At 33.9% G+C, this 18,769-nt stretch overlaps 1 long non-coding RNA gene across 1 annotated transcript in view; it reads right to left on the bottom strand.

Annotated features, from left to right (window-relative positions):
- LOC107976509 (uncharacterized) overlaps positions 1-18,265 on the bottom strand; it is a 50,017-nt gene extending 31,752 nt beyond the window's left edge. Inside the window, exons 1-2 of the long non-coding RNA XR_001720555.3 lie at positions 17,991-18,265; positions 17,347-17,431 (exon numbers count right to left, since the gene is read on the bottom strand). This is a non-coding gene — a long non-coding RNA (uncharacterized LOC107976509). The remainder of the gene's footprint in view (positions 1-17,346; positions 17,432-17,990) is intronic.
- Positions 18,266-18,769: the final 504 nt, after the last annotated feature.

Raw genomic sequence — 18,769 nt, 5'->3', positions numbered from 1 at the left:
GTATATCTAATAAACGCTTAATATTCAAAATATAGATTGGACTTCGAGTAATCTATAGTGAAACAAAACAGACAAACAACAAAACAACAAATCCTGATTAATAATTGGGCACAGGACTTGAATAAACATTTCTCCAAAGAAGACATGAAAATCATCAACATAAAAAGATACTCATGACTAATCATGTGGAAAATGCAAATTAAATTAAACCAAAATTAGATATCACTTTACCTGTTTTTACCTGTTACAATGCTCACTATAAACAGAAAAAGATAATAAGTATTCCCAGGATGTGGAGAAGTTGCTAACTCTTGTACACTATTAATGGGAATGTGCAATGTTATAGCCTCTATGAAAAACAGTAGGAAGTAGCCTTAAAAAAATAAAAAGAACTATTATATGATCTAGCAATCCCATCTCTGGATATTTATAGAAAAGAATTGAAATTGGAATCTCAAAAAGATATTCATATTCCTATATTTTATTACCATATTATTTGCAATAGCCAATATGTGGAAACAATGTCCACAAATGGATGAATGGATGAAGAAAATGTGGTATGTGCACACATTGCAATATTGTTCACCATTTAAAAAGAAGGAAATGCTGTAATGTGGGTCATCATGGAATTCATGGATTCAGGACATTATGCTAAGTGATAAGCTGGTTATAAAAGGACACGTTCCACTTATATGAGGCAAAAATAGTCCACCTCCTAAAAGGAGAAAATAGAATTACAGCTACTAGGAGCTGGTGGTAAGAAGGGGGAAGTTGCCCTTCTATGGGTATGAAATTTCAGTTATGCAAGATAGTTAAATTCTAGAGATCTGCTGTACAACATTGTGCCTATACTAAACAATATTGTATTCTATATTTAAAAAATTTTAAGAGTAGATCTTATGTTAAATGTTCTTACTGAAATAAAAATGTAAAAACACAACTTTAGAAAAAATTTAACATATATAAAAGCTCATAAGTAATGCTTTGTTATAATTTCACATAACTTTGGGAAAATTACTTTCAGAAGAGTGAAACATGATGAGCTATTCCATTAGATTAGAAAACTATGAGAAAAAAAAAAGACCTTAAGCAATCAGCACAATTACAGTGGGGCAGTTAGCTGATTGAAAGAAACTGGGGAATGATTGGAAGCCAGGGAAATGGAGATGACAATAGTGGGTTATTCTTTAAAAAATTTTGGATGAGAAGTGAAATATATAGGAGGGTAATATTTAAGATAAAATCAACATCAAATAAATGATTTTTAAGAATAATAAGAAATTATGTTTAAAACTGTCAATACTCCACTTACGTTAAACATTAGATGAATTTGAAACATCGCTAATTCTATCACATTTAATAATTTGTGAATAGTATCTATTTTTTTATTTCCAGTGCCCCATTTCAATTCAAATCATATTTAAATATCAAATTTTCTCTTGGAATTACAAAATGTCCTTCCAACAGAGAGGAAAAATGTACATATAGACAGTTTACATGGTTGTGCCAATGAAGTCCATAGTATCCATACAAGTTTGTGTTCTGCTGAAGGTAATTCCTTCCGGAGATTTGACACTTTTAAATTGACTAACAGAGCAACTAGTATTCCTGTTTTCTATTAATCAAATCTTTTCTTAACTTAATTATATGTCACTCTTCTAGCCAGTTCCAAACATTTAAAATCTATTGTTTCTTTTCCCCATAATCCAACCTGGTTAGATTTGAAAATCTGTAGAAAGCATGAAGAGGTTAACTGCAAACAATAATTTTATAGAGGCACAGGAAGTATAAACATATAGAAGAGTTGACATTTGGGCATATCTATATTATGGAAAGCTTGTACTATATATTAGTAACACACTGACTTTGTAGCACCTTGCTTTATTTTCTGTCTCTGCCCCCAAGTATCTGTGTATCTTAAGCCAAATCATTCAACGAAACTAAAGCTCAATTTCTCTTTTATAGAAAAAAATATGCTCCAACATTTCTGCCATCAACATACTAAGGCATTTTTTTCCTTGTCATAGAGATTGAGTAGATGGAATTCATAATAACAAATATTTTTAAATGTAAAATACTAAGCTATTATCAATTATTGAATAAAGATAATAACATCATTTGTTTCATACTGTGAATTCTTTAATGCTAGAATATTAATGCTTGCCTTTTTTTTATAAAACCGCTTCAGAGAATAAGAGGTCAAGCTAAATTTTGTAACCTCTATAATGTGAAAAATGGTTTATATTTCTAAGAGTTGAACAAAAAGGAAAACAGATCTGTTTTATCACAAAGCAGACACTTGAATAAGCACAAAATTATATAAAAGACCATTACTAACAACTCTAAAAGTTTCTCACATTTTCTCCTACTCACCAATATTCCTAACAAAAATACTCTCTTTATTAATTTTTATAGCAATTTTTTCTTTTTCCTTATGATTTTACCATCTGAGTTTGTATCTCTAATATTCTCTTTTTTATTTTAAAAATACAATAACATGGTATGCCTCATTTTTATGTGGCTTTTTTTTTTACCGTTTTTCTCCATTTTTATTGTTGTATATTATTCCATCTTAGGAAGTCATGTTCACTTTTCAAGCATTTTGCTGGTTAGGAAAATTTGAATTGTTTCCAGTTTGTGACTATTAGCATAATGCTTCTATGGACATTATTAAAATATTTTCTTTCTTTGAATTTGTATAAATTGCTGGGGTATATATCTAGGATAAACACTGCTAAGTCATAGGGGTACCACATATTTCTAAGGTTCATAGAAAGTTCTAGTTTTACAAAGTGAGTAATCGCCATATATTCAGCAATTTGCCATGATTCCTATTTGTGCCAATACTTAGTAACATTTTGTTCTCTTTCTTCCTCCCTCTCTCTCGTTCCCTCTCTCCCTCATTCTCCTCCTTCCTTCTGTTTTTCTTTTTCTTTCCTTCCTTCCTTTCCATGCCTGCCTTCTTTCCTTTGTTTCCACATTCTTCCTTTCCTTTCTGCCTTTCTTACTTCCTCCCCTTTTTTCTTTCAACATTACAGAGTGGTGGTGGGGGTAGGTATTGAAGCTTTTAATTTATATTTTTCTAATAAATAATAATGATTAACATATTTAATCTTTTTGACATGCCTGTTTAAGGCTTTTAATTGTTTTTCTATTTTGGTGTTTGTCTTATTATTAAATTGTAGCACTTTAAAAAATATTATTAGATGTGAAATTTTCTGTTACTTTTTTGGCGTAAATATTCTCCTATTATGTGGCTTTTTTCTTTCTATTCCATATTATTTTAACGCTATCATTCATAAGCTGTGATTCTTTCTTTTGTTTCAATTTTTCAAAATTGTGTTCAATTTTGATATCTATTCCTGTATGGGAAATGTTTTTTGTTTAAGCAATGTTTCCTATCCAGGGGTCAAGAGATATTTTCCTATTTTATTTATAGAATTGTATTATTTTGTTTTTTTATATTTAGATGTAAAAATTATCTTGATTGATATTTGTATTTGCTGTGAGGTAGGGAATAAGTTTTTCACCTCCTTCAATTGGGAACTAGCCTATTCAAAATTATTACAAAGATTATCATTATTTCACCATTCTGTAGATCCTACTGGGTTGTTATTATCATATATCCATGTTTGTAAAACTTATTATTTTTTTTAAGTTGTTACAAAATTTTTTATTTTATGGTAGTATCATTATTTATTCTATCACCTTCCTTTTGATAAATATTTAGATTAAATTATATTTATTTGAACAATAAACACCATTAAAAAACATTGCAAAATATAGTAAACTATAAACTGATTTATTTCTATGGAGTAAATTTATGGAGGAGGATTCTGAGATCAAAATATACAACCATTTTGAATTTTAATAAGTGTATTAAATTCTTTCTGAAGGGTTTTTTACTCATTTACATTTCTGTCAATATAGTAATGATGTGTATTAGGGTCCCTACATTTTTCACTCCTTATGTTTATTAGGTGAGTTGTTTGTTTTTGTCTATTTGAAAATTTGGTATTTCATTTCCTAAATTTGCATTTCAGCAACTTCTAATATGGTTGAAAAAAATGTTCGGATCATTGCCTACCTATATTGCCTTTTCTATAAATTGAATTCCAGTATTCTTCTAATTAAAACAAATTTCTTTTCTTTAGTTTAGAAATTCTAAGTGTATTAGTGATATTAAACTTTGAAATGGTATGTAAACTGCATGTATTATAGTAAATTGCTTGCAAAAATAGCCCCAATTCTTCGTCATTTTCTCTATCCACACTACTTGCAACCTAGTTTTCAGTTCCTCTGTTATTGAGTAGAGTATATTTCCACACAATTTGTATATGGGTTCACTTTGTAACTTATTTTGGCCAAAAGAATTCCCTGAAAAAGATGGTGTTCTAGTTTTGAGACTAAGCCTTAAAAAGCTTTACACACTGTAGGTTATTCTTCTAGAAACCTGCTACTACCATGTGAGCGGGCCCAGACTATTTTACTGGATGAGGAGAGACAAGTGGCCCTTTTACTTCTGCTCCTTCAGCCAATAGTCTACTTTCTGCCTTGAAATTGAAGCTGCTAAGGACTAGCCAGTCCCCAGGCCATCTAATATTTGATAACACGCACAGAAGCAAGTTCAGTCAAGATCAATTAAGTCTGACTCTGACAAGCAGAGCTAACAGATAGCATCAGAAGCATGAATAATAACACATACTTCTTTTCTTAAAGGACACCATAATTTCGCTGGGCGCAGTGGCTCACGCCTGTAATCCCTGCACTTTGGGAGGCCGAGGTGGGCGGATCACAAGGTCAGGAGAGCGGGACCATCCTGGCTAACACCGTGAAACCCCGTCTCTACTAAAAGTACCAAAAAAATTAGCTGGGCGTGGTGGCGGGCGCCTGTAGTCCCAGCTGCTAGGGAGGCTGAGGCGGGAGAATGGCGTGAACCCAGGAGGCAGAGTTTGCAGTGAGCCTAGATCACGCCACTGCACTCCAGCCTGGGCGACAGAGAGAGACTCAGTCTTTAAAAAAAAAAAAAAAAAAGACACCATGATTTGAGGTGTTTATTATGCAGATATAGATGACTAATAGAATTTTTCATCTTCATGGGTTACAGATTTAAATTTTCATCTAGAATGACTACTGCTTCATAGGTTATAAAATCATTTTCTGATTATTTAATCTAAATGTTAAAATTTTGTCTTTAATCTATCTGAAATTTATTTTATATACACCATTCTTTTCCAAATAGAAATCCAATTCAATATTACTATTTAGTGAATCTTTTCCAATTGAATTGACATAGTACATGTCATATATCATTTGATCAGCATCATTCTACTTTCATTGTAGTTTTCTTAAGGTGTATTGAGATCATATATCATTATTTCATTTCAAAAAAATTCAAGTACGTATGACTTTTAAATTCGGAATCATTAATCCTAGAATTTTAAAAATGGCATTTTGTTAAAAGTTTAGTTTTGCTCAAAAGTTATTAGAATAAAAAGGCAAAATGGTAAGAAAATGCTAGCCCTGGCTGGGCACGGTGGCTCATGTCTGTAATCCCAGCACTTTGGGAGGCCGAGGCCGGTGGATCACGAGGTCAGGAGATCGAGATCATCCTGGCCAACATGGTGAAACCCTGTCTCTACTAAAAATACAAAAATTAGCTGGACTTGGTGACGTGTGCCTGTAATCACAGCTACTTGGGAGGCAAAGGCAGGAGAATTGCTTGAAACTCAGAGTCGGAGGTTGCAGTGAGCAGAGATCACACTCCATCTCAGAAAAAAAAAAAAAAAGAGCTAACTCTGAATTTGCTATTTACTTACATATCTCAATATGTTCATTTAGTAATAATGATTTTTTTATGACATTCACCCAAATAGATCAGAAGTCAGACTTAATTTACACCAGGAGACATGGAAAATTGTTACATCTACAACCTTTTATATCAAACCTGCCCAAATAAATGAATATGTAATAGGTTCTTGATGGAGTTTAAAACAAAGAAACTCTATTTAAAACAAAAACAAGTCACCTCTCTGTTTAGATGGTGATATATTACCACCTGCATCTGAATGCAGAGAAGACATCATTGAATTTTAAATTAATTCCACCTTCCAGGGTGTAGGATGACCTAGCCAGATTAATGATGGTGAGACTTGATTCAGGGTGAAGTTCTTCATAGACAGGCTGGAGCACAGATTTCTGGCCAGGAAATCACAGGTCTTCTGTGAGAGCAGCCAAGTCCAATCCCATTAGGAAAAAACATGACTTAAAATATCAGGAAGACCATATGCAAATTCCCAAAATGAAAAGATGAGCCTCAGAACTAAATTCCTCATTTATCTGTTCTTTCAAAATGTATTAAAATTGTTTATATATCAGGAATTATTAGCACTGTCTTACCTGCTACATTTGGTGAGAATATATAGACAATAAAGCATTTGTATACAATATCTATATACATGTGTACAAAGATAGATATACAAAGAAAAAGACTTAAAGGGTAAGAGTTGAAGGAACCAGACATGTGCATATCCATAGGAAGTACATTCCAAAAAGAGAAAAAGAATGAGTTCAAAGGCTAAGATATAGAACATGCTTAACACGTTAAATAAACCTAAGAAGACAAATGTAGCTGAAGAAGAGAGATAGTGTTTTGACAGATAATGAATTGAGAAAAGTAGATGAAATTGAATTCTGTAAGCTGCTTTAAGTGATTCTGATATTTATTCTATTAGGACGGGAATCCATTTGAATAGGTATAACATAGCATTATATTATTGAATTTATTAAGAGACTCGACATGGCTGCCACATAAAAAACAACAACAACAAAAAGACTACAGGGACAAGAATAAATGCAGGAAGAACAGTCCAGAGACTGTTAATAGGTGTCCTGTTCATAGGTGATTATATTTTTGTATAGAGTGGTAGAAATGTAAGTCACAAAAAGTGGTAAGACTCTCAAAATATTTTGAGGAAAAATCTGGCAGGATTTACTAATTTATTTTATTTGTGGACATGAAAGAAAGAAACCAAATAATGATTCTAAGACTTTTGAACTAAGTAAAGAGATTTTATTGAGATTAGAGAGATGAGGAGAGGAGTAGGTTTTGGTGGAGAGAAGCAGAAGATTGGTTTGAGACAAATGGAGTTTAAAAGTTGGACAAGTAATTTGTAGACAGTTGTATAGTTGTGTCTGGATTTCAGTGTAAAAGTCTGGCTAGAGGTGCACATTTGGGAGTTGTTAGCACATTTGTTACCAAAACATCAGGGATTCAGGCTAGGTCCTGCTACTCATCGCAGAGAAAGCCAATCACTGAGACCGCAAGTATTGCCAAGGAAGAATTCTTTAATCTGGTGCTGCAACTGAAGAGATGGGAGCTCCGTCTCAAATCCATCTCTCTGACTGACTAAAACTAGAGGTTTATAAAACAGGGAAGAAATGTAACAATGTGTGATATGGTTTGACTGTGTCCCCACCCAAATCTCAACTTGACTTGTATCTCCCAGAATTCCCATGTGTTGTGGGAGGGACCAAGGGGGAGGTAATTGAATCATGGAGGCTGGTCTTTCCCCTGCTATTCTCATGATAGTTAATAAGTCTCACAAGACCTGATAGGTTTATCAGGGGTTTCTGCTTTTTCTTCTTCCTCATTTTCTCTTGCTGCTGCCACGTAAGAAGTGCCTTTGGCTTCCTGCTATGCTTCTGAAGCCTCCCCAGACATGTGGAACTGTAAGTCCAATTAAACCTGTTTTTCTTCCCAGTCTTGGGTATGTCTTTACCAGCAGTGTGGAAATGGACTAATATAGTATATTGATAGCAGTAGAATGGGGCATTGCTGAAGTTGTAAACTAAAGAAAAGTGAAAGAACATATTACTGCAAAGTTTCTTCAAAGTGTCCAAATGTATTTTCTGTTTCCACATAAAGTTTATTAAAAACAAAATTATTTTAAGAACTGTAATCAATGTGATTTATTATTGCAATTTCTATAGTCAGAACCTAATAGTAAAAAAAAAATAAACACCTAATATATATGTGTATATGTCATCATTATAGTTGGTGATCATTCTCTTTTTGCTAGTGTTGCCACTGCATTACTTCTTCAAAAATGATCTAATGGATTCCATTCCTCACATCTTTATAAAGTCTCTGTTCTTAAAATGTTTTTGAACAGAAGCATTCATAATATATTATGGATAGCTTCATGAAAAGACTGAGCAATAGGAATTTGTTATGAATAATTTATAGGTGATGATTTCCAAAACAAAGTTATAAAACATAAACTAAAAATAAAATGGTTTCATTTGGCCTGTGGTAAAACAAACAAAAAAAAAGTTTGAACAGAAAACTTATGAGCTACTTAAAGTTATGTAAAACAGTAAAAATGGACACTTTTTATATGCTGTTTATATCTGCTTACCATAACAACATAAATACAGATTTTCTTATCATTTTTCTATAATTTAATATTATTGAAATGTGTTTCAGTTTAGGACTAAACATATTTAAAATAGTGGAAAGGCAGATAAATTGATTGGGGGCAATTTCTTCTGCCCTGTAGTCTTTAACTCTCTGGGGAACTCGAAGTAACCTGAAGTTCCACACTGTTAGCAAAGTGAAATCAATATGAATGACTGTAAAAATAATCTGAGGAATAAATGAAGCCTCTCACTCTAATAAACATCCTTGAGGATGCTAGTCCTGACAATAAAGTTTCCTGCTTGAAGCAAATGCTCTGTGAGAAATGAAACTTTCAGTTTCCAGTTATTTTACACTTGGGCAGAGGGCAAAGGCTACAATAGATAAATTTTGTTACTTCTTGTTTTATGTTTGTTCCCTCATGTTGGAGAGATGGAGAGGAAGCAGGGATTATATATGCAATTATTTTACTCTATAAGAATCTGGGGCCGGGCATGGTGGCTCATGCCTGTAATCCCATTACTTTGGGAGGCATAGGCAAGAGGATCTGTTGACCCCACGTGTTCCAGACTAGCCTGAATAACACAGTGAGACCCTGTATCTACAGAAAAACAAACAAAAAAGTAGCCTGGTGTGGTGGCGCATGCCTATAATCCCAGATACTCAGGAGGCTGAGGTAGGAGAATTACTTGAGCCTGGGAGGTTGAGGCTACAGTGAGCTATAATTGTGCTACTGCACTGAAGCCGGGTAACAGAGCAAGACAGAGTCTCAAAAAAAAAGTTTTTGAATTCACAAATGATAATAATTATAATAAACTACAACTAAGAAGTGATTTTTGTTTACTCAGGCATAATACATTCCCTTAGCCATTTAATTGAAGATAAAATCTTTTATAAGATTTTATGGTGATTCATCATAAACAATAACAACAATAGAGCAAATATTTATTGAGACTCTAGCATATGTCAGACATTAATTTATGAGTGCTTTATTATGGATTATTTTATGCCTTCCTCACCATAACGCCATAAGGTAGGCACTGTAGTATCTGTTGTTACATTTTAATAAAGTGAACACTGAGATTTAGAGTCTTAGAAAAATTAGGTAAACTGTTAATATCATATAGGTAATAATTTTTGATATTGCAAGTAAATTTTAATAATGTAACAATCAAAGTCTGAAACTATTATCTCAATCACTACATTCTACCTGAGTAGGCCTACCAGACCATTTTAAAAACCTTTCCTATAAGATTTCTTACTGCATGAGAACTTTCATCTTTCCTTGATATAGTTAATATAATCTGTATGATATTAGTCCAGACAGAGAAAACTATTTACTGCACAATCCTACTGAATACTTGCTTAAATTTGTTTTAGAACACTTTCTTTGAAGCTCGATAGTTTAAACCTAAGTTCTATGCTCTAAGAATTGATAAACAAGTTCATGTTTTTGCAGTCTTTCAACAAATATTCAATAGTGACTGACTTAGAGTTGATTACTGAGTTGAATACTGCAAATGCTACTACCCTTGTGCTCTTTTACCCTTGCTTTCAGATTTACAGTACTGAATTTACCGACTTAATGAACAGCACACAGTGGCTAAATCCACTGCACACTTTTCATCTTACAGACCTCTCTGTAGCCCTTGAGACGGTTGAATACTCACACCGTGGAATAATTTTTGTCCCTAACATCATTGACATTATACTCCTTTTATTTTCCTTTTGCTGATGTGACACTTCAAATTATCCCTTTGGAACTATTTTTCTGACTATGTAATACATTTTTGAGACTTCTAGGCACTCTTCCATTATTGCTAGACACAAACTTGATGAGAAATGTAATGTACTGCCAGTGAATTAAATTACTCATATAATATGATGAGCTAAATCTGTGTCTCCTTCCAAGAACTCTCTGTTGAGCTCCAGACCAAGTTCTTGGTGGACATCTTCACTGGGATGTAAAGTAGGCCAATCAAATTCAGTAGGCTAAAAAGTAATCTCATCATTGCCCTGCAGCCCCCTTGAAAAATTCGCCTCCTTTTAGAACATGACCCCAACACTTGTCCAAACCAATCACCAGTGCTGTGTACCATTCTGCATAGCTAATTATATCACCTCACCTTGTTAAGTCTACCACTTCAAAAATATCCCTAATCTCGATACTAAGCTCTATTTCCGTACAAATGATTATAAGTCCTTTTAATATTTGTTCCCTATTTCTTTCTTAGTATGGCCACTTGTAAACATTTCTACAGTGCTATTCTGGTTGTGGTTCTTCCAACGATTCCCATTGTCACTCTCTGTTAGGCCATGTCTAAGCTTCTGTCAATGGAACACTCATTCTTGTCTCTCTTCCCAACACTGTCCATCCCTGTCCCTGCCCTTTATCTTGCTAACTTTTTAATCACCTCTAGTCCTCGACATAGAATATTTTCTTAAAGAAAGAAAATATTCCCTGGTATGTGAGTACTAAATTAGGTGAGGCTCCTTGTTTTGTTCTCTGAGGGAAATTTCTATTCCACACATTATTATGTAGTAGATAAATTATAATTTGTTTTAAAGTTGTTACTTCTTGAAACTGCCACCTCTTTCAAGACAAATAGAATAGTTTGTTGTTACAGCTTCCAGACCTAGCATAAACAAATTTGACAAAACAGGTGTTTACAAAATTAATAAATAAATGACAAGAATAAATATCTCCTTATTCAAACAATTTACATATTATAACCAAAGTCATAGATTTTGATTAAAGATAGTGTTATACACAGAATGAAAGCAATGATAGGATTTGATGTTTTCTCTACAGAACTTTAACTGTAAACTATGTAAATAATCTAACTCCCTCTCAGAGGTCTTTCTTCAAAAAACTAGATTACAAATTTATGTTTCTTTTTGCTTATGCCTTTATCTGGATTTTTGAAGATCCTTTTATTATTTCATGTCACTATCACCATTACTCCATGAAGTAGGTACTGTACTGTAAGTTGCTACATTTTACTAATGTGGACGCTGAGATTTAGAAAAGCATGTCTATTTCCATTACCAAACATCTAAGCGGCCTGCTTACTCTCAACTTAATCCTCAAATTTTCTTTATTAGAAATAAATATTTAGTTTTATTACTTCCCACATATACACCTAGTATTATTTTTGTAGTTATTTTTGTAACTTTTTGGTAACTTGATAGTAGAGACTTTATCATCTATTATAAAACATCAGATACTAGACATTTGACACCAAGAAATGCTGACTAAAGGCAGTTTTGTATAATATATTTAAGAGATATCTTATACATATTTTCCTGAGTAAAATAGTATCCCCCTTTTTCATGTAAAACAAAACAAATAAATGTGAATCCCTCACAGTAAATAAAAAGTTGTTTTATATTCCAGATTCAAATATTTCCAGGTCACTAAAAATAGAAATATTGTTATAAACAGAGCAATGTTTCACAAATGCATATGACTACTTTTAGTGTTGGAATTTAATAGAACACGTCATAAAATAAATGGCGAAATAAATAGCACTAAAAAAACATTTTATTTTCTGGTCTGTGGGAACACGGTCAACACAAATGCTTTCTTAAGACACAGTATTGTGGATACCTCTAATCTAAAAGCCAGCAGGTGGCAAATATTCACACCACCTAATGTTAGTACCGTATGTGCAATTGGAGATATGGTTCTCCCATGACCAAATATGTAGAAAACGGAGATTCTTAATTTCTTGAACATAAAATTCCAACTGTCACATGGAGAACTGCAAGAAGCTACTCCTGTGCTAAATGAAGGGATATTTTTTTCTCTTAAACACAATGTATACCTTATAAATTCAATTTTTACTCAGAAAAAAAAGCTTTTAACAGGGATCAGCTAAAAAGAGTGAAAATATTGAAATAAAAGGGTGATTTTTAAAGTAGAAACACATGAATTACTATGTTTGTACTTCCTCAAACTAGTTGTGTAACCAACTACACTGACCCTACAGTTTCTCCAATATAAAATGAGAATATATTACTTACCTCTAAAGCAATGTGAGAATTCAACTAGACAATATCTACATTAGACACCTTCTTATCCTGCCCTCTCATTTATTATTCATTCCATTATTTAATTACTTATTTATATAAGTATGACTGGTAGAAACACCTATTATTCCATGGATTGTAATCCAACACTATTGTCCTTTATTTTGTTACCAGTTAGACCATTGGGCACTCACAGAAGCTTGCACCTGTATCCGTCTGGCATGCCCTCATTTTTTCTGTTTCATTTAACACTCTCTTACTTCATGGTATTACAGGATGCTCAAGTCTCATCTTGAATTTTCCTGCCCCAGCCCTTAAGTCATCCATTTCTCCAGGAAGCCCCAATTCTCCTTTTGAAGAATTGGATGTGGAAACCACATCCAGGTGCTGGCATGCTCACTGCCACTTGAATGTTGCTTTCTCTAGATCCCCCCAACATATACAGCTAAAAAATGTATGTATGTTTAGTAATCCATGTATGCATACAAATCAATATTTATTTCTGTAGCCATCCATTAGAATGTAAACTGAAATCAATATGAATTTGTACATATATGACTGACTCTAATTCATTACCACAGAGTTAATTGAAGTTGTCTGTCCTATCTTACTTCCTATTTCTTCCCTGACAGTGAAAAACCTCCCTTTTGTCATTAAAATTTATTAGTTTATTTATTTTTTTTAGTATGTGAATTCTGAAGGTTGGAACAAGGGAATAATATTTTTAAATATAAAAAATGGTAGCTTTTAAAAATATGAATATCAGATTATTTTATTCACACACAGATATACACACAATTGATTTTTATCCTCTGGTTTTGTAGTCTGCAAACTTGCTAAACTCACATATTATTTCAAGTACTACTTTTGTAGATTCCATAGGATTTTCTTCAATGATTACCAGATCATTGACAAGAAAGTGCAAAGAGTTTAATTTCTTCTTATGAATCTAGATAACTTTTTTTCATTTCTTTCTTTTTTTCTTCTTCTTCTTTTTTTTTTTTGTTTTTTGTTTTTTGTTTTGTTTTGTTTTGTTTTGTGCTGGCTAGGTCTCCAGTACAACATTGAAAAGAAGTGGTGAGAGAGCTAACATCCTTGCCTTGTTCCTGAGTTTATAAAGAGGTATGAAATCTTACCATTGGATCTGCAGATAGTTGCAAGGTTTGGTAAATGTTCCTTTTAATATTGAAGAATATTATTTCTATTTGTTGGAAATTTTCATAGGAATAAGTATTAGTGTAAAATGCTTTTTCCATATTCATGTAGATAATTATATGATTTTTCTTCTCAGTTTGCTGTGATAAATTGCACTAATTAATTTTTAAATGTCAAAACAACTGCATTCTTGGGATAAATCTCTTTTAATAATGGTGTATTTCCTGTATATATAGTTGGCTTTGATTTTGAAATTTTGTGGTAATACTTTTACTTCTATGTTTATGTAGTTTTATTTTCTTATAATTTCTGAAACTGTTTTTTAATAAGGGTAATGCTTACCTTGTGATTTAAAGGAAAAGTATTCTCTTCCATTTAATTTTTCTGGAAAAGTTTGTGTAGAATTGAATTGAATGGCATTATTTCTTCTTTTAAAATTGTCCTAGAGTTTATCAGTAAAGACAACTGGACATGGAGTTTTATTTGTAGGAATATCTTTAAATACTCTAATTTCCTTAATAGATATAAGATTATAAAATTGTCTATTTTAAAATCATAGCTTTACTAATAATTGACATTTAATAGAAAGTAAATGTTATAATTGAACAATTTGGTAATTTACACATATGTATACAGCTATGAAACAGTCAACACAATAGTAAAAATTGTATCATGCTGAAAAGTTTCTTCATGCTGACAATGTCCTGTAAGTTTGCACCTCCTTTAGTGAGTAACCTAAATCTTCTCTGAAATATTTCATATCTTGATGTTCCTACCTGGATTAGATTTTCCAGATCCTTTATTATCATTTATTATTAGACATACAAATACTGGGAGATAGCTTAAGAGAGTTCTCTAGGTTACATGTATTTTCTTCCCTATCCCCATCTTGTAGCAGAAACCTCATTTTCTCTTGATAAACCACTTTAATCACCTCGATCAACACAACTCTTCAGTGTATTGGTCTTGAGTTCAATTGACCCAATATTGTCAAATGTCAGTCTCAAGTCCCAGTACAATGTAATTCTTTTCATGTTCTCAGGAATCAAAAAGTTGAGACACTGATAATTAGGCAGAACAGTCAGAGGCATCCCCTCTATTTCACCTATTGATTCCTCAGACTCCTGAAGAAACAATCTTCTATTCACTAATGCATAATATATATCTCATGTTAGCAGAAAGCAACTCAAGCTCACAAGTTGTTTCCTACCTGACACTAACTGAATCTTCAGTAAGTCATTACATCTTTCTACATGACCAGCTGTTTCTCAATGCTAGAGCATGCTTTTTGCTATAAAATGAGTTATTATTGGCTTAGAAGCAAAGCTGTATAAAGTAGCGTAACTTAGAATGACATTTATAGTAATTCTGTGATTAGCATTACAACTGAAGCACAGTATGCAGGGAAGGCAAACCCATATCTAGAGCAAATATCTATTTTAAGGAGAACAGATTATTCTTTCCTCCATGGTAGAAGATAGTAAAAAAATAAATAAAAATATAGTCAAGTGTGCCAGGCGCGGTGGCTCACGCCTGTAATCCTAGCACTTGGGAGGCAGAGGTGGACGGATCACGAGGTCAGGAGTTTGAGACCAGCCTGACCAACATGGTGAAACCCCATCTCTACTAAAAATACAAAAATTAGCCAGGATGTGGTGGCACATGCCTGTAATCCCAGCTACTCGGGAGGCTGAGGCAGGAAAATTGCTTGAACCCAGAAGTTAGAGGTTGCAGTGAGTCGAGATCATGCCATTGCACTCCAGCCTGGGTGACAGAGTGAGACTGCATCTCAAAAAAAAAACAAAAAACAAAAAACAAAAACACACAAATATATATATATAGTCAAGTGGCTGGCCGATCCTACATTTTCCCCTTACTCTAATTGTGATGTCATTTTAAGATTTGTATTGGTTTCTGCCCTTGGCAGATTGGGCAGGTAGTGGTGATATAATGGGATCAACCGTGGCAAGGGCAGTCCACATGTCTGCTACCAATACATAATGGGTTCCTGGTATCACCACACCACTATAGATGGACTCAGGCCAAACTCTATTTACCACCTGAACCCTAGATGTCTTTATTCTGTGACTCGGGGATTAACATTCTCTAAAGTCAGCATTCAACAATCAGTAGACATGTTGACAATTTTTGTTGACATGAGACTGTAACTTGACTGAATACAAAACCGGAAATAAGATTTTGGTGATATTGTAGGGTGTTTCCATAGAGATATCAAACTTCTGGATATATTAACTCAATGACTTCTGGATATATTAACTTATTTAAGTAATGGAAAGTTGATGGCCATGAGAGTTACTAAAGTACTTTTCAAGGATATTGACCCTACTCAAAATATATGTCAATGTCATTATTAAGGGGGATTATTTTGGCCCCCTTAGTGGACATAATTAATGAGTGGGTTAATTAATTGTGTTTATCTCTTTCTAAGTTCAATATAGGCAAATGCTGAGATTATGATTTAATTAACCAGCCAAGCAAATGATTTGAATCATCCCCTATTAATCAAAATGGGATGATACATTGCAATTCATTTAGGAGTACCCATATTGATAAACTCAACCCAATTTTAAGTTCTATTCCTTTTTGTTTTGTGCAGCCCCCAACAAAATCAATCCCTACACACATTCCTCAAATTTGTGCCAATATAAGTGGGAAATTTGCAGCTCTTTTGATATTCAAAAATTTGCTTCTGATATTGACTTTATATGGTCCATGGAGTGACACTGGGCTCTAGATTGGTAATGAGCGTTTGTTGAGATGAGGCTAAGACAATATCCTTTTGCAAGATGTGTCAATGAAGTTGCAGTCAGAAAGGCAAAACACTATAAGTAATATAGAATAAGGATTTTTAAATAGGAATACTCTCTTGCACTACTGTGGAGGAAGCTGGGGAAGCAAGGATCTAAAAGGGAAGATAAAGCATGAAAGGCAGTTCACTTGCCAGCCTCCTATTGCCAGGTGTGTCAGAGAGGGCTGCTAAAGGCACCTGATGAGAATGACTGTGGAGTTATTATGGGTCAGCTGGGACCGTAATAAAAGGAAATTTGGACATGGAGTGCTGGGTAGTGAGGACAAATGGCAATCTATTGGTATTCCTGCATTTGTCTGTCTCCAAGTAGATAAGAAAGACAAGCTGAAATCTGCTAGTATTTCTACATGTGTCTCTTATCACCTCTATCCATAATGGCCTCCTGAGAGTAATGGTTACTGTTACTCTTTTCTGCTTTCCAAATTGTTTGCAAATTTTTCTTTTGACCAACTGTAACATGGAACCATGCCAAAAAGGATGTCTTAATGTGTTTTGTGCTGCTGTAGTAGAATACCACAGACTGGGTAATTTTTAAGAACAATACTTTATTTCTCCTAGTTCTGAATACTGAAAAATCTATGATCAAGGCACTATAACAGGCTTGGTATCTGGTAAGAGCCTGCTCTGTGTGTCCAAGATAGCAGGCTGAATACTATTGCTTCCTGAGGGAAGGAACACTTTTCCTCACATGGTAGAATAGCAGAGGAGAGTGAACTTACTTTGACAAGCTCTTTTCATTGTGACATTCATCCATTCATGAAAATGAGAGCCTTCATGACCTAAACATCTTTCAGAAGGCTCCACTTCCCAACATTGTTGCTTTGGGAATTAAGTCTCAACATAAATTTTGGAGGGGACAAAAACATGGAAACCATTGCAAGGGAATTCTGGGATCCTTAGTTCTACTTACCTTAGGCAAGTTGACATCACAAACTCCGTTTCACTATATCACTTGAATTTTGTCTGAATTCAACTGAATTTCAGATATGTAAGCCCTGCAGCAACAAAGATGAGAGAATATTTTATGACACTAAAAGATTGTCCATGTCTTCTTGTACTCTGAATTGAGCTGAGAATTTGTACTTTGAGCCTAATATTTTCACCTTAAATTCTTGATTGTAATTATAAGCAATTGACCTACTCCTCTCTTCTTATACGTATTCCCTGAGTCCCCATAATTGTTTACTGCACCAGCCACTTGATGCCCCAAAGGTTGTTTTCAATACACTTCATGCAGGAAACCGCAGGATTTAATGTAACTGTTTTGAGTGTCCTGCAATTCCAGAGTCCAGTCCCTTTTTCTAAGGTTAATGGATTCTCACACTCTTCAAACAAACCCGGAGAAACAATCTGTAAATTCTTATTTTCTTGGAGTCTGTAACAGGGAACTACGACAGATTCCATTTATTATGTTAATGAGCATTCTCAATTTACAGGCAATAGAATTGTTGTACCATATTTAAACATGAAGAAGTTTATTGAGGCATAGGTGGCCCAAAGCAGCATTAAGAAGATTAAAGGCTACGCTTCTAGGACTGATTCCCAAAATCTCACCATAGAGTTGTGTAGAGAAGAGAGCTTCTGCCTCTCACCACTGTCAGAATGTTGTTGAATCAAATTGCTGCTGTCTAGGACTTCACACACCATCACTACATGATCTGTATCAGCAAAGAGGCTGCCTCATATAGCCAAGTAACTCAGCTCTGAATCTAAGTCTTGAAGATACAGACACAACTCTCAGCTTTAAATGAAGTATCAAGTATCCTTTCTGCAAAAAAGGATATCAGAAATGTAGTATGTAGTTTTCTTGCCTCTTCAATTCAAAAGGTTCTTCCAGAGGTATTTTGGGGAGTAGTTACTAAGCATTTCACACCCAGTGGTTACTAAACTAATCTTAGCCAATCACCTGCCTACTTTGAGTTACGATTAAGTGATGCAAATAATGAGAGGCAACAGAGATTCCTTTCTCGATGAAGCAGTAGCAGCAAACATTTTTAAGGCCCAGCATTGCTGGCAGAGTGTCAGTTCGGAGCCAAGTGTCCCAGTGCAAGCTGTGGACTTCAGGGCTCAGCTGCAGCTTCAGAGTCAGCATTGCTCTCGCCATCCTAATTGTGCAGCATGATTTGGCTGTGACTGGCTCCATAACCTCCTTTTTGTGATACTCAGTTTCCAAAATAGATTCTGCATAGTTTTCCAGAATTTTTGAGCTACACAATACTCTTTTTCTTTTCTTTTTTTTTTTGTTTAAATAAGCTAAGATTTCTATTGGTTTCAATTAAGTGTTCTACATGTTACAAATGGAATGATGTTTAAGCTTTCTAATTGCTACAGAA

Source organism: Pan troglodytes, chromosome 7 (assembly GCF_028858775.2).
Source record: "Pan troglodytes isolate AG18354 chromosome 7, NHGRI_mPanTro3-v2.0_pri, whole genome shotgun sequence".
Taxonomy (NCBI): domain Eukaryota; kingdom Metazoa; phylum Chordata; class Mammalia; order Primates; family Hominidae; genus Pan; species Pan troglodytes.
Note: the sequence above shows the minus strand (reverse complement) of the source record. Positions and strands in the feature narration are given on the sequence as shown.